Consider the following 13,129-nt stretch of genomic DNA (forward strand, 5'->3'; position numbering starts at 1 on the left):
GTGGTGACTGAGAAAGAACTGCCCTGTGGACACACATCACATAGATGCACTGGACATAAGAGAATTTACCCAGAAAGCTTTTGTGAATGCCCCAGTAATGGGAAAAGCTTTCGCTCATCTGCCCTGCTAACAGAATAAGAGTTTCTCCCACCTCCACCCTACCTTTGGAATAAGATTTATAGGATGGGAGCAATTTATTTCTAGCCCTCTTGAGCCAGATGTGCAATAGCTGCACACCAGCACCGGAGCATGGTCTCATGCCGCACCCAGCACTCAGCTCTTCTGAAAAGCCCAGCCGCAACCTCTTACACTTGCTGTTTACCACATTCCTGCAGCCTGTGCCGATGCCACTGCAAAGGCTGAGACTCTCCAGCAGGCAAAGCATGCAAAAATGGCCATAAAGACCAACGAGGTCACACCATGCCATTCACACGGACTCACCAGCCCCTACAGTTTTCTCCACCATAGCAAACCCCACCACTGCAAGCAAACCCTACTGATCACCCTGCAGTTACCAGCAGATCTCATTAATGCAATTCACCCTCCTGAAGATCATAATTAAAAAAAAAAAAGAAAAAAAAAAAAAAAAAGAGAGAAACAGGTGGCACACCCTTAAATAGAGAGGTTTTCATAATGGTTAAACATTGGCCTGGAGCCAGACCGCAGCTCTGAAAGCTCAGGGGCAGGAGGAAGGGACTTAGGATCTGCACTCCAAATTTCACAACTGGTCCCATGCGTACATAGGGACTAGCCCAAACCCCCACATTCAGGAGGTTGAAGTCAGATCTCGATCTGAATTTGGTGGCTTGGGCCAGTTTCAAGAATCACAAATTACCTCTACTTATTATTATTAATAATAATAAAGTGTTATTTTATGCAGGAGCTTTGAGGTTCATTGTGATATGCAGACAAGCGGTTAGACCAGGGGCGAAACACGCAGCTGGCAGGAGCAGGTGGGATTTGCATTGTCTCCAGCGGCTCCCAGCACCGGGGCCGAACTCTGCCTGAACTCCGTGATGGGAACACGCCACGCGCAGGTCTCGGCACCACCTGAGCTCCACGTCAGCCCCTGGCCCAAGACTGTAGGCATTCACCTCAAATCCCCGCTCCCGGCTGCACAAAAGCAACAGCTCAGCCTCCTGCACCTTCACCGTGAGCGCCACTGGCCAGGCTTGTCCCCTGCGGTGGCCACAAGCCCAGGGCTGGCTCTTGATCTTCCGCCAGGGAAGAAATTTCACCAGCCAGAAGCAGAGCAAGGTCAGACACCAAATCAGTTCGGCACAACCCACGCTAGCTCAAGTCTGCATACGGTAATTTTGTTGGGCTTTGGGGAAAAACTTTGTGAATATGGTTGTCTAGTTCTTCTTGTACCGCCCTGGTTTTGGAGTTTGTTTAATAGCAGAAGAACCAGAATTGCAAAATAAAGATGTTACTTCAACCTACAAAAGAAGGAGGGAGGGCTGGAGCCTGGAGAGGACACACTGGAACATCTCTTTTCGACCCGACTTTCAATAGATTTCCAAGAGCTCAGCCTAAACCACTGAACATCTTCACACCGAGCCAAACCAAGCCAGCAAAACCCTCTGTGTTCCCTAGAAACACACCAAGACAAGCAGCAATTCTGCTGATGCCAACTGCTCCACCAGCTCCCAGCTCAGAACCTGGTCCCAACCCCTCAGTGGACAGTGTCGCTTCTCCTCTGTCTTTCCTTGCAATGCAAAGCCTCCCCCGTGATCTTCGACATGCACAGCCAGGTCGGTGTTATCAGACCGGGGGCCTTCAGGCTAAGACCACTGGAAGAGCTGATCGTGTTCCTCAATCACATTTGCAAACGAGCGCTCATTTCCCGCTGGCCAGGCGAGCGCGGGCACTTTGTCCCTTTAAATCCTCGTCTTCAGCCAGGGATACCAAACACCGAGCAGCCCTCGCTGCAGCCGCTCAACGTCATCAGATTCAAGGAGTGGATAATTAATATTGAAAGGTGTGATTGCAGCCAAGCAGGCTGGGTAATCAGCTACTGATTTTGCTCTAATGTCCTAGATCATTTAGAAATATAATCTGGAGGTGGTGGGAGGGACAGGGGAGAACTAACTGGAATTATTGTGGAAATGCGGTATCCCTTTCCACGTCTAAACACTGCATAATTATGGCAGTGACTCAGTTACCTCCTTATTCATCAGGCCAAGGCCAAGTTCCCAAGCTAAGGAACTTGGATGTATTTTTTACCTCCAGCCCTTTTCTGCACGGGGTCAAACGTGGCCCTGCAACGCTGAGATCCTCTCCAGGGTACTGCATTAGCAGTGGGATCGGGAAAAAAAAAAACGGGTCAGTTTGGTATCTCTGCCTCCCTTAAACCATAAAACACAAATACCCATTTTCTATTCCTACACTGCTATGACACAGACCCATCCTACCTGCACGAACATAGCCAGGCCGAGGCTGTTCAACTGATGCAGCTCTAAGCTCAAGTAAAGAGAATGAGGACGCACTATGGTTTGGAGATGTCTTTATCACAGATTACTGACTCTGTGGACTTTGTAAGGCCATTAGAGCGATGGATTACTGTGATTACTTTATGTCCAAAGATTCCACAAGAAAACAGTTTCTTTAAAATTCCGTAGAAACCAAACCCCATGCTTCATGTATAGGGTATTTTATAAGTGCACGATCCTGTAGATGGGCTATATTAATAGTTGGGGTCCTGTTTTGATGAGTTGGAGACCGCAAGGAACCATCTGGTCGATTTGGCCTCAGGCAACTATCAATGGCTTATTGAAACACAGACCCCCGAGGTCACCATAGCTGGGACCTCGGCAGAGTAGGTAGCTCTCAAGCATGACTTACTACACAGCTGAAACCTACCACCACATCCTTCCATCACTCCGGTCTTCCTTATCCCTAACAACATCTTTCCACTAAACAAGCCACCCCGTGGCACAGCAAGGGCACGGTCACTTAGCAAAGCGCTGTAAATCTCCTTGGCCAAGCTCTTTGTTTGCATGCCAGAAAAATACGGCGGAATTTCATCCCCTCTTTTCTGCAGACCTGTGAGCCCATCACCAGCCATGGTGTGCCAGGACAGAAAACACTCCCAAAGCCATAGCCACAGGGTGTTGTGCCACCTTGTGCAAAGGAGATTAGAAACCAGGTTCTTACACTACAAATAACGATGCTTTCCTTCTCCTAGATTTCAGCAGATCATTGCTCTCCCTCCCCTTTTTAATTAATTGAAACAATCCCTCTGCAAAAGCGTTCCTGGTTTCCCAGCCCATGAGGGTTTCCACACCTTCCCCCTCCCGCTGTTGAAGGGGAGGACAGTCCTGGGATGCCAGCACGGTGAGAAAGCACACAGACCTGCCCTCTCTCCACATGGGAATCATCTCCAGCGAGCCTGCGTCCCGCACGACGGCTGTTTGTTTTGGATGCGAAGCCTGGTGCGTTGGGTTAGATGTTAGTCAAACTGACCTTTCCTGTTTTCTGAGTCAACGGTCTTAGATCAGGCAAGTCAGGCACAAGATGTTGAAAATTAATCAGCATCTGGGGCTGACAGGGAACTGCTTGATTGGAGAAATGGCATGTGGTGGGAGCAAACAGCCTCATTTTCTCAGCTGAAGCGAGGACCCCTAATGCTCTGCTAAAAAGCCTTCCTGGGGCCACCACGAGCCGCTGCAGAAAAAAGCTCCCATAAAGCACCGAGCAGTCACAGCCCCACCACGGAGTCAGCTGAAAGCACTCAGCATCCTGCAAGGTCAAACTCCAAGTGCTGATTGCGGCACAAGACTAATCCTGCTGATTGCCAGAACTCAGCCTGCATGGGAGGGAAGCACCGATTCCCCTGGGAAGGGTCCGATTGAGGGTGGCAAGCACCAGGCAGGGAGTTAATGGGTCAGAGCGCTAGCGCCGTTAGCCCAATCCACCAGATTCCCCTGAAATAGTCCAATAATTTCTGAATTTGCCTTACGAGCCTTATCCAGTCGGAGAAGTCTCCTCTCACACATGGACGTGCTCCATAGTCAGCCCAGTTGTTGGCTTTTTCTTTCACAAATGCTGCAAGACCAGTAAGACTGGATTTGATTTTCTTCGGGGGATTTTTTTTTTTCCCCTATCCCAAAATACCTCCCTCCTACCCCTGTAATTAAGAAAAAATGTGGGTGTTATCTGTGTAGTTTCAGGTATTTTGGAGACCTCAGATTTGTCACCTTCTCAGGGACTGTCTCAGAGAAATACACCTCTTGGAAATTATTTTGTTTGGACACCAAACCTGGACTGTTAGACCCCAAAAGATTTAGGATCTGATTCCGGGCCTGAAAATCAGTCTTTGAGCCAGCTTAGGACAAATTATAAGGTGATAGACAAGCAAATAATTAAATAAAAAGCCATGAGGAGTTGTATGGGCAGCAGAAGATGGGAGCCTGCCTTCCTAGGGATTGTCCTCAGCATTTGTGGATTCTCTGAGGTCTAGTATAGGAGCAGCAGTGTTTTACTATACCTTCACAAATTACCAAAAAACCTGATCTCTTCAACATCCTCTTTGTCGAATTGGGCTGAAATTGGAGCAGGAGTTCAAAAAGAGGGCGCAGGGCACTGATGAGGGAGGAGCAGACACACATATACATACACGTAGTCCGTTTGGTTTGAGTTCAGGCACACCAAAGGGATGCTAAGAAGCCTCACTAATAGAAGATTGGGGGGGAAAAAAGCAACTGTTTTATAAAGAGCAAACATTCCCTACTGCCAGGCCCTGGGGCGGTGGCAGGAGGATGGTCCCATCCCAGGACTGGCAGAGCAGCACTGTCCCAGGCAGAGCTGATCCAAAATCCTCCTTTGTTTCTCAGCTTGGCTCTTTGAGTTTTCTTTGCCCCCTTTTTTTTTTTTTTTTTTGTGTGTAAGGTAACAATACCTCCTTTCAGGCACTGCCAAAGTCCTACTCAAGCCCACTCAGATAAGAGCTGGCAGGAAAGGTAACTGCCATCAATATTTTGGTGACTGTTAACTACCTGAGGACAGACTGGGTGGGGGATCACAATAGTCGGTTGCGAGCACCTGGGCTATGTTTAAAAACACGACATTAAAAGTCATCTCCCTCCCTGGATCCCCCTGAATTCCCAGTAAAGTGTCTCCAGCGTAAGTGGCTGTAAAAGACAGCGCTTAGCCAGTCGGGACTAAGTCGACAGTCATGCTCCACACGAAGGTACGTTTTCATGATGCTTCTTTTGCGGCCGTTTCATTTACTCCACTAAAATATTATTCTTCAGCCAGAGTTTATTTTGGATAAGTGCGGCAAGTAGAATTTGTAGCCCTAAATTCTCAAGCGCAGGTTTCAGAATTAAATGTTAAAAAAAAATAAAATAAAATAAAATTGGGGATGCCTTTTTTTCCTGGGGTTTCCCAGAGAGCTGCGGGCTATCGCTCCCTCACCCAGGCTACGGGAAAGTGGCGTTTTGTCTGTCTTTTCTGAAGGCAGCACCTGTTTTCATCCTTTTCTTCAAAGTCAAAAATCATTTTGTATGTTATGAGTAGGAACCCAGGATTACGATAAAGAGTGGTTTCAGACTGACAGCAAATTAAACTGCAAGCCAAGGTATATATACACCATTCGGAGACATATTTATAATAGGTTTTTTCCTAAAACCAGAAAATATAATGATATTCTGTCATGGAGTCTGAGACTTTCTGTGTTATTATTAAGACATAGCAAACATTTCTAGGTAAAAAACTGGGAGCTGGATGGCGTTATTCTCAGAATAAGCTTTTCCCACTTAGCAGCAGGATGATTTTTTTTCTCATGTTCATGCAAAAAAAGTATGATTTTTGCCAAGCTAAATGGCCAGTGCATATTTCTAATCTGTCACAGATAGGAGAGGCAGGTAGACAGACAGACGCAGAAAAACCAGTACTCCCTGCTCTCCTGATTTCTGTTTTTCTATCATACTCCGCTTTGCTATATTAATTTTAACGCAATGAGTGTTATGCTATTTTTTCTTTTAACCGTAAGCACGCTGATCCTGTGACAGCCGTTCCTTCTTTTTTGGTACATAAATAAAGCAAATGAAAATAGAAGGAAAATGGAATAAACTATACACCCCTGCAAAGTTTCATTGTCAAATTAAAAAAAAAAAAAAAAAAAAGGCAATTCTGTTTACGGAGTAAATAGCGATTTAGAGAGAAATTAAAACAGCACCTCTGCCTTGGCTGCCCAGCGCCGGAGCGGCTGCCGGGCTGTCCTGCCCATTGGAGGCTCCGGGTCGGGATGGGTCCGTACAGAGACCTGGACCTCGGTCCAGCCCCAGGGCAGGTATTTAAAATCAGCCTTTAATTTCAGCGCCTTTTGAACAAGGCTCACAGCCCTTACCCCGGCCCCTTTGGCCATCTGCCCCAGGAAATCCCCTTCATTATCAGCACGGGGCAAAAAAGGGAAGAAATGGGTGAAGCAACCATGAACATCTCAGGGGTGCTGGTCTGCTAGGAGCATCCCGCCAGCCCCGAGTCCCCGGGTGCCCAGCAATGCCGTCCAGCTGCCACCATCGAAAACGGGCACCTTAAAAATGCCTTGAAATGCTTTTCCCACAGGAAAAGGAGCCTGGGAGCTGCTCGGTGCCGTGTCCCTTGCTTCCCGGGACAGAGCACCCTCAGCATCCATGGGGAGGAGGAAAACTATGTCCCACACTCAGCAGCATTCTTGGGGCTAGGAAAATGCTCAGTGCTCCCTCCCGGCCACATTCTGCCCCTAACTGATGGAGAGACACGGCCGCATCCAACGGCAGAGAGACCAGGGCAAAAAAGTGCCCAAATTTAAGCAGAGCGAACCCGGACCGTGGCGGTTTCAGCATCCCCCACGGTGGGTGCCCATCGGGTGTAGGAAGGGACTCACACAAAACCAGACACCGAGAAGCGAGGGAACAGGGTGACCCCGAGCACACCCTTCGCTTTCCCCACTTCCCGTAGCCCCGAGGAAGAAATGCAACACAAAATGCAAAAAACTTTTCATCTGAATTCTTAGACATGTCTTAAGATTTATGTTCTATGTAAAATAAAATATTTATATAGCGCTCGGGCACATAGCTATGCACTTGGCATAAAAGAGGAACAGCAAGACACAGATATACATATTTTCAGTATATACGAGTGCATGCATATGTGAATCTGTGTTTAGAGATATATATATATAACTAAAACAAATCCCTGTTTATTACTCAGTAGAGAAAACTGCAGTTTTTTTACATAAATAATCCCAGTGTAAATAAACTCCCCACCCTGAGCAAACTAAAAGTGATCCCATAGCAGATTTCTCTATTTTTCAAATAAATCATCATTCCACCCGAACATGGACCTGGCAGCTACAATTTCCAAATCACTCAGGAGCAGCGGTGGGATGGGAGCTGGAAACAACCCAAACAAACAATTTTACAAGTTCCAGAAGTCGAACGTCCCCCCCACCATATCCACCATCCCCCTTTTTTTTTTTTTAATTTCTTCTTTTAATTTGAAGAGCGGGAGGGGTGGGCGCTGCCGCGTTCGTTGGCCCATAGGAAATCGGTGACCCAGGGACATCTGCAAGCCATTAGGACACAGACTTCAGGTAGCTCCCAGAAACACGTGCTGTCCACATTACACCCTCCAAGTATATTTCCACAACTTTACTTGTCCAAATAAACAGTCGGGCTCTCCCTGCATTAGCAAGGAGCTGCACAAACAGGTAGAGAGAATGGCAGTTTTATTCCCCCTTCCAATTCTGATGGATTTCTTGTAAGCTGTTGCAGGGTTGTATAATTTGAACTATTGCTTGGAAAACATAATAGGGCTGGTTTAAAATTACGGCCATTTATTTATCTGTATGTGACTATGAAACATCATATACGATTTGCACAGCATGTTAGTTCGCTTCCACGCTATAACCGAACTGCCACTTACAGGAGCGTGCTGTACGGAACAAATGGATCAAAGTAAAACTAAAAAATATATATATAAATTAACTAGAATCCACCAGGACCTATAATTGGGTTGAGAGATATTTTTTTTTTTAGTTTATAAGCAGATTTTATACCTTCCAAAGCAATCCTACTTCTCTTTAACCTCGCTAAGAGAGCGAGCCTTTGCGATGCCACGCATGTCCCTGCACGAGCGCAGGGACGTGAGCGGTGGTGGCTGATGCCACAGCGAACGCAGGCAGCGATACCGACGGCGGGGCACTCATCCATTTATAAGAAAAAAAAGGAAAAAAAAAAATAGGTAGAAGATGATGCTGACCATTTGTCACCAGCATTCACTCTAGGGCATTTTTTCCTTTTCTAGAGAGCTCAGTATTGTTATGAATGAAAACTATGAATTTTGTCCTCATTACCGGAGCTTTACTTTTGGCTTTGATCAGTTTACCCTGAGTGATTTGAACCAGGTTGATTTATCTTAGCATCTGATGGAGAACCGCTTCCAGCTCTGGCTGACATCCGCTCCGAGGGGACGGCCGGGGGATGCTGTGGCTGGCAGACGAGGCAAATCCACAGCCAGCAGCAGAGCAACAGACATCGCTGATCAGGCCAAAAGCGTTCACACAAGTTAAAGGTGCGCCTTGGGGGGAAAAAAAAAAAATTAATAATAATAATTCTTCTCTTTTTCTCCTAGGAGAAAAACCCGGCACTTTGGGGAGGGTATTTCCATTCCACTTTAACTGAGCCTTATAAATTTTCCATTTACCCAAGTTTGCAGCGCTTCGAGCCAAACGCTGTGAGCAAATAAATAAATAAATAAATAACCTGAAAACGTATCGCTTTAATCTCCAGAAAACAGCGTTTGTGAAGTACAAGGTTGTGCACAGTGGTTTCCAACTGTGGGAGAAAGAGCAGAAAAGAACGGCGAGGTTATGTCTATTTACTATGGCGGAGCCTTCGCCGGAGCCAGGGAGCGTTAAAACTCCTCCGGCGCTGCTCAGCTCGGAGATCTGGCCTCCAAAATGTGAGTGAGAATAAATCCGTCACTGGATTTTCCTGCGGGGGAGCAGCTCAGCAAACCGGGGAGCTGCTGATCAGCACTGGTATTTCTTATTAGCAAAGTTAAAAATCCTCATCTTTCCCCCTCCTTTTCTCAGATTCTCATTTTTTAGCATTTTAAAAACTCTTTTCCAGGGGGGGAAAAGCCTTTCTCCGATCCAAAAGACCACAATGCCTTTACCACCATCTCTGAGACTCAGCCTAATCCTGATCACCCCCGGCAGGATCTGGCCGCCGCCGGCTTCGTGTTCCCAGGATTATTTTTTAAGTGGTAAATCTCGATGCTATTTAAAGTGATGCTATTTCACCAGCCACAATGAGTGTGCAGTTATTTAATAGCTAAAACAGACAGACAGACATGGTCAAATTAACACTGCCACCCAGCTCAGCCCTTGTAAATAATCAGAATAATTTTACTGCAGCGTGGAGATTATTCTTCTTCATTTCTTTCACTTTATTCTATATAGCGAGTCCATCAAGACAGTATTTTTAGGCGTGAATGGGAACACCGTAAAAGCAAATATCTTTCAAGCACTTGCCTTGGAGTCTTCAGGCTCCCCATTACCTTACACGCCGAAAAAGGGGGGAGAAAAACGCCCGTCTTCCAGCTTCCTCACCCATTCCCAGGTCAGTATTTGCCAAGTTTAAATCAACACACTGTGTTGTCTCCAGCTCAACCCGTAGCAGCTTTTGAGGGCGGTATATTATCATGACAGGCCAGAGAAATAGATATTTAAAAATTAATACAGTGATGTAAATACACCATATCAAGGAATTCTTAGCTAAATTCACAAAATTAATGACAATTCTGCCCCCAGGACGTCACCACTCAGCTACCGCTCACTCTTTTCTTTTTTTTTAACTGTACAACGACCTTCCGATAAGGACATGTTAGAATGGGCCAGAGAAACGCTCGGGTTTTTGAAAAATAAATAGATATAGTACAAAAGGGGACACGACCACAGCTCTGCGCAAGGCAGAGGCTGCAACCCCTGCCCAGGAGGCCGTGGCAGACGTGTCCAACAGCCCCGGCGCGAGGTCACCTCCGGACCGGCTCGAATCCGCCGCGGCATCAAGGGCCACCTCGGAAGGGGCTCAACACCGACCTCGAGTCCTGGGGACCGCGGCTAGTCCCACGGCTCTCGGGCAGGTCACCCTATAAACCAACGCGCAAGCTCCATTCCTGCATCAGTAACGCTTTTGAGATGGGAAATAAATACGTGTCGCTTAACGCAGTAACACCCAAATTGGAAAGATGAAGGATGCCTGCCCTGGAGACCCGACCACGACTGAAAAAAGGTGATGGAGAAAAATTAACTAAAACGCTAACATCTTGCGCTGCACGTGGAAACGTTCGGTGGCGACCAAGGGGACGGCTGACCCTTCCCGGCTCGCAGCCCTCCTTCATTAGAGAGGAAAAACCCGGAGCGCGCAAAGGCCGTTCGGCTGCTGGAATTGTTTTGTGCTTGGTGGGATGCAGCACAACTCTCATTTTTAATAAAATGTCATGGTTTAGGAGGGAGTGTTTTTTATAGGAGTGAGCGATAATTACACTGCAATTAACTGTGCTGCACCACCCCCAGGACTTGACTGCCGAAAGCCGCCATCCAAAAACACCGGAGCAGGCAGTCCCAGATAAATTCAAAGGCACGATCGTATCTGGCGTTCAGGTTTTGTGCCATCGATCAATGATCGATACAGTTCTGATATCAAAATGAAGAGATCTGGTGCAGGAACTCCTTTGTTTTTCGAGAATTCCACTATAACCCAAATCTCGCAGTTTTGCCCCCCTTGCGCACCGTGGCAAACGCGAGCAGGGAACGCGTTTCTTGGAATGGGGAGACAGCGCCAGCTTCTCCTTGGGTTTCTCACCCACCGGGGGAGATCGATTTGTGTCGGAGCGCAGAGGCGCCGCTGGCCCGGCATGAGGTCAGAGGGGACGGGGTGACATCACAGCCTCCCTCGTGAAGCGAGCGCCCGTCCAACACCCATCCCCTCGGCTGGGGGGGTCGGACTGCCTGCAGCGGGGAGGAGAGGCACACGGGCTTTAGGAAGGAGCAAACTCAATCAGGCTCAAAGGGCGAGCTGGATCACACACACACCCCCCCCCAGCTCCCACAAAACATCAGTAAAACATAACTTATTTCAGCACAACAGATCTGATGCACATCAATATCGTATTTGTAAGGTTTGAGAGAAAAATCTCCCAAAATACCCACACACGGGTGCTATTCCCTTTGCTACTGAAGCTCCTGACTCCTTCACTCCCTGCTCAGAGGCTTGGAAAGCTTGTTTCCTAAAAACCGGTGATTTGATTTAGCACAAGGCAGAAAAAAACATCAAAGGAGGGCTATAATCCACACGCTTCTTGCTAAAAATCTTTCCTGATATCTGAGCTTGCCACTTACGATAAAACAATGTTAATTCTTTAGAAAGAAAAGAAAACTTCCATCCTGACGTAAAAGCAGCAACAGCTTGTCACTTTAAAGGAAACTTCTAACCTTGCAAAACGACTGTGATTAATCAACTTGTCCATATTGTCTAAATAGTCCATAGAACGGGAATTAAAAATAATAATTCAGAAATTATAAAATTACACACGATAACATAACTGGAAAGCTCTTTTCCATTTCTCTTTTGTTTATTGTTCAAACTTGTCAAACCACTTTCTTTTGTTAAAACAGATTCTTTTGTAATGAAAAGGCAGAGTCCCTTTCAGCAGATGGACTTTCAGAATGAAAAATGTTCTAATTATTACACTTTTCATTAAAGCAATTATCCTCCCAAATTGTTTTTGTGTTTATCTCTGCCAATCAGCAGTAAAGCCATGGAACAATCTGTTGTCACCATATTTTTCTCCTCCAGGTACATTTGTTCAGATTTTTGCTACAGCAGCTCCAGCTGAGATAAGAACAGTCTACTGCCTCAGTTGTCTTTGATGTGCCTATAACAAATCCATATATTAAAAGAGATTTGTTGAGCTAAATTCCACTCATGCACTAGCCTAGAGCCAAAATTGCCAAGGGAAAATATTTCAGAATTATCTCCTTTAACATTCGCTGTAAGTTCACCTTTTTCCCTGCAAATAACGATACAAAATTCAGCATATCTTCTCTTGGACTGCTGCGTATTTAGCACAAAGTAAAGATACACAACGCTGTGAAAACCGGCTTCGGTGTGGCAGGCATAAGAAACCCCAAATGCTCATGAAGAAAAATCACCCTCCGCTCTCAGTCCCCCTGTTCTTTCGGACAAAGGCTCTGGAAATAGGACAAGACACTTACCTTCAAACTCACCCAAAGAAAACTACTTTCCAAAAGTTTGCAAGCAAAAAAGAAAAAAAAAAGTCTCAGGGAAAGATAGCGAAAGACAAGCGGGGTCTACCAGGGAAATTGCTTTCAAACGCGTTTATTCAGAGCTCCTTCCCCCGCTGCCTTTTTCTTTTTTTTACTTTTTTTTTTTTTTTCATGTGCCATTTCCAGTACCTTTAAAACGCACTTATTAACGTAACGGTGACAATCGTGACCAGGGATCCACAGCAGGGTACGGCTGCCCTGCCGGCCACTGCCCCGAGGGCTGTCCAACAGGACAAAGGCTGCAAATTAAAGCAGCTTCGATAAAACACCAACTTTAACGCTCGAGTTGAAATGAAAAATTGTGTAGTGCGTATTTTGTAAAGGGAAATCTGGTAGAAGGTCTCTCCCCCCCCCCCCCCAAACCACGGTGGTGGAGCCGGGCGTGCAGGGGAGGGACGCGGGGGAAAGCGGGCAGCTTGCCTTGCGCGCTGGAGCTGCCTTCGCACACATCTGCGCTGAAATTCAGTTCTCACCAAATACCCCCTCTCCTTTAAACCCTAAAAGACCAGCTCTGCATTATTCTCTGTCGAGATAATGACGTCTCTCCTGCCAGCATCCCCGATATTTAATTCTCACGCGCACAGAACAGCAGTTTGCTGATAGAGACGCAGATACCGCACGATTCCCTATAAAGGGAAATATTTGCGTTTATCTAGAGATAACCCTGGAAAGCTCCCGGTGCTTGTTTGCTTTTCGTTGTTTTGTTTCGATGACAAGAGTCGGTCAACCCGGCAAAACTTTTTTTTTTTTTTGGGGGGGGGGCAATATTTTTTTTGCATTAAAATTACG

Source organism: Aptenodytes forsteri, unplaced genomic scaffold (genome assembly GCF_000699145.1).
Source record: "Aptenodytes forsteri isolate BGI_AS27 unplaced genomic scaffold, ASM69914v1 Scaffold86, whole genome shotgun sequence".
Lineage (NCBI taxonomy): Eukaryota > Metazoa > Chordata > Aves > Sphenisciformes > Spheniscidae > Aptenodytes > Aptenodytes forsteri.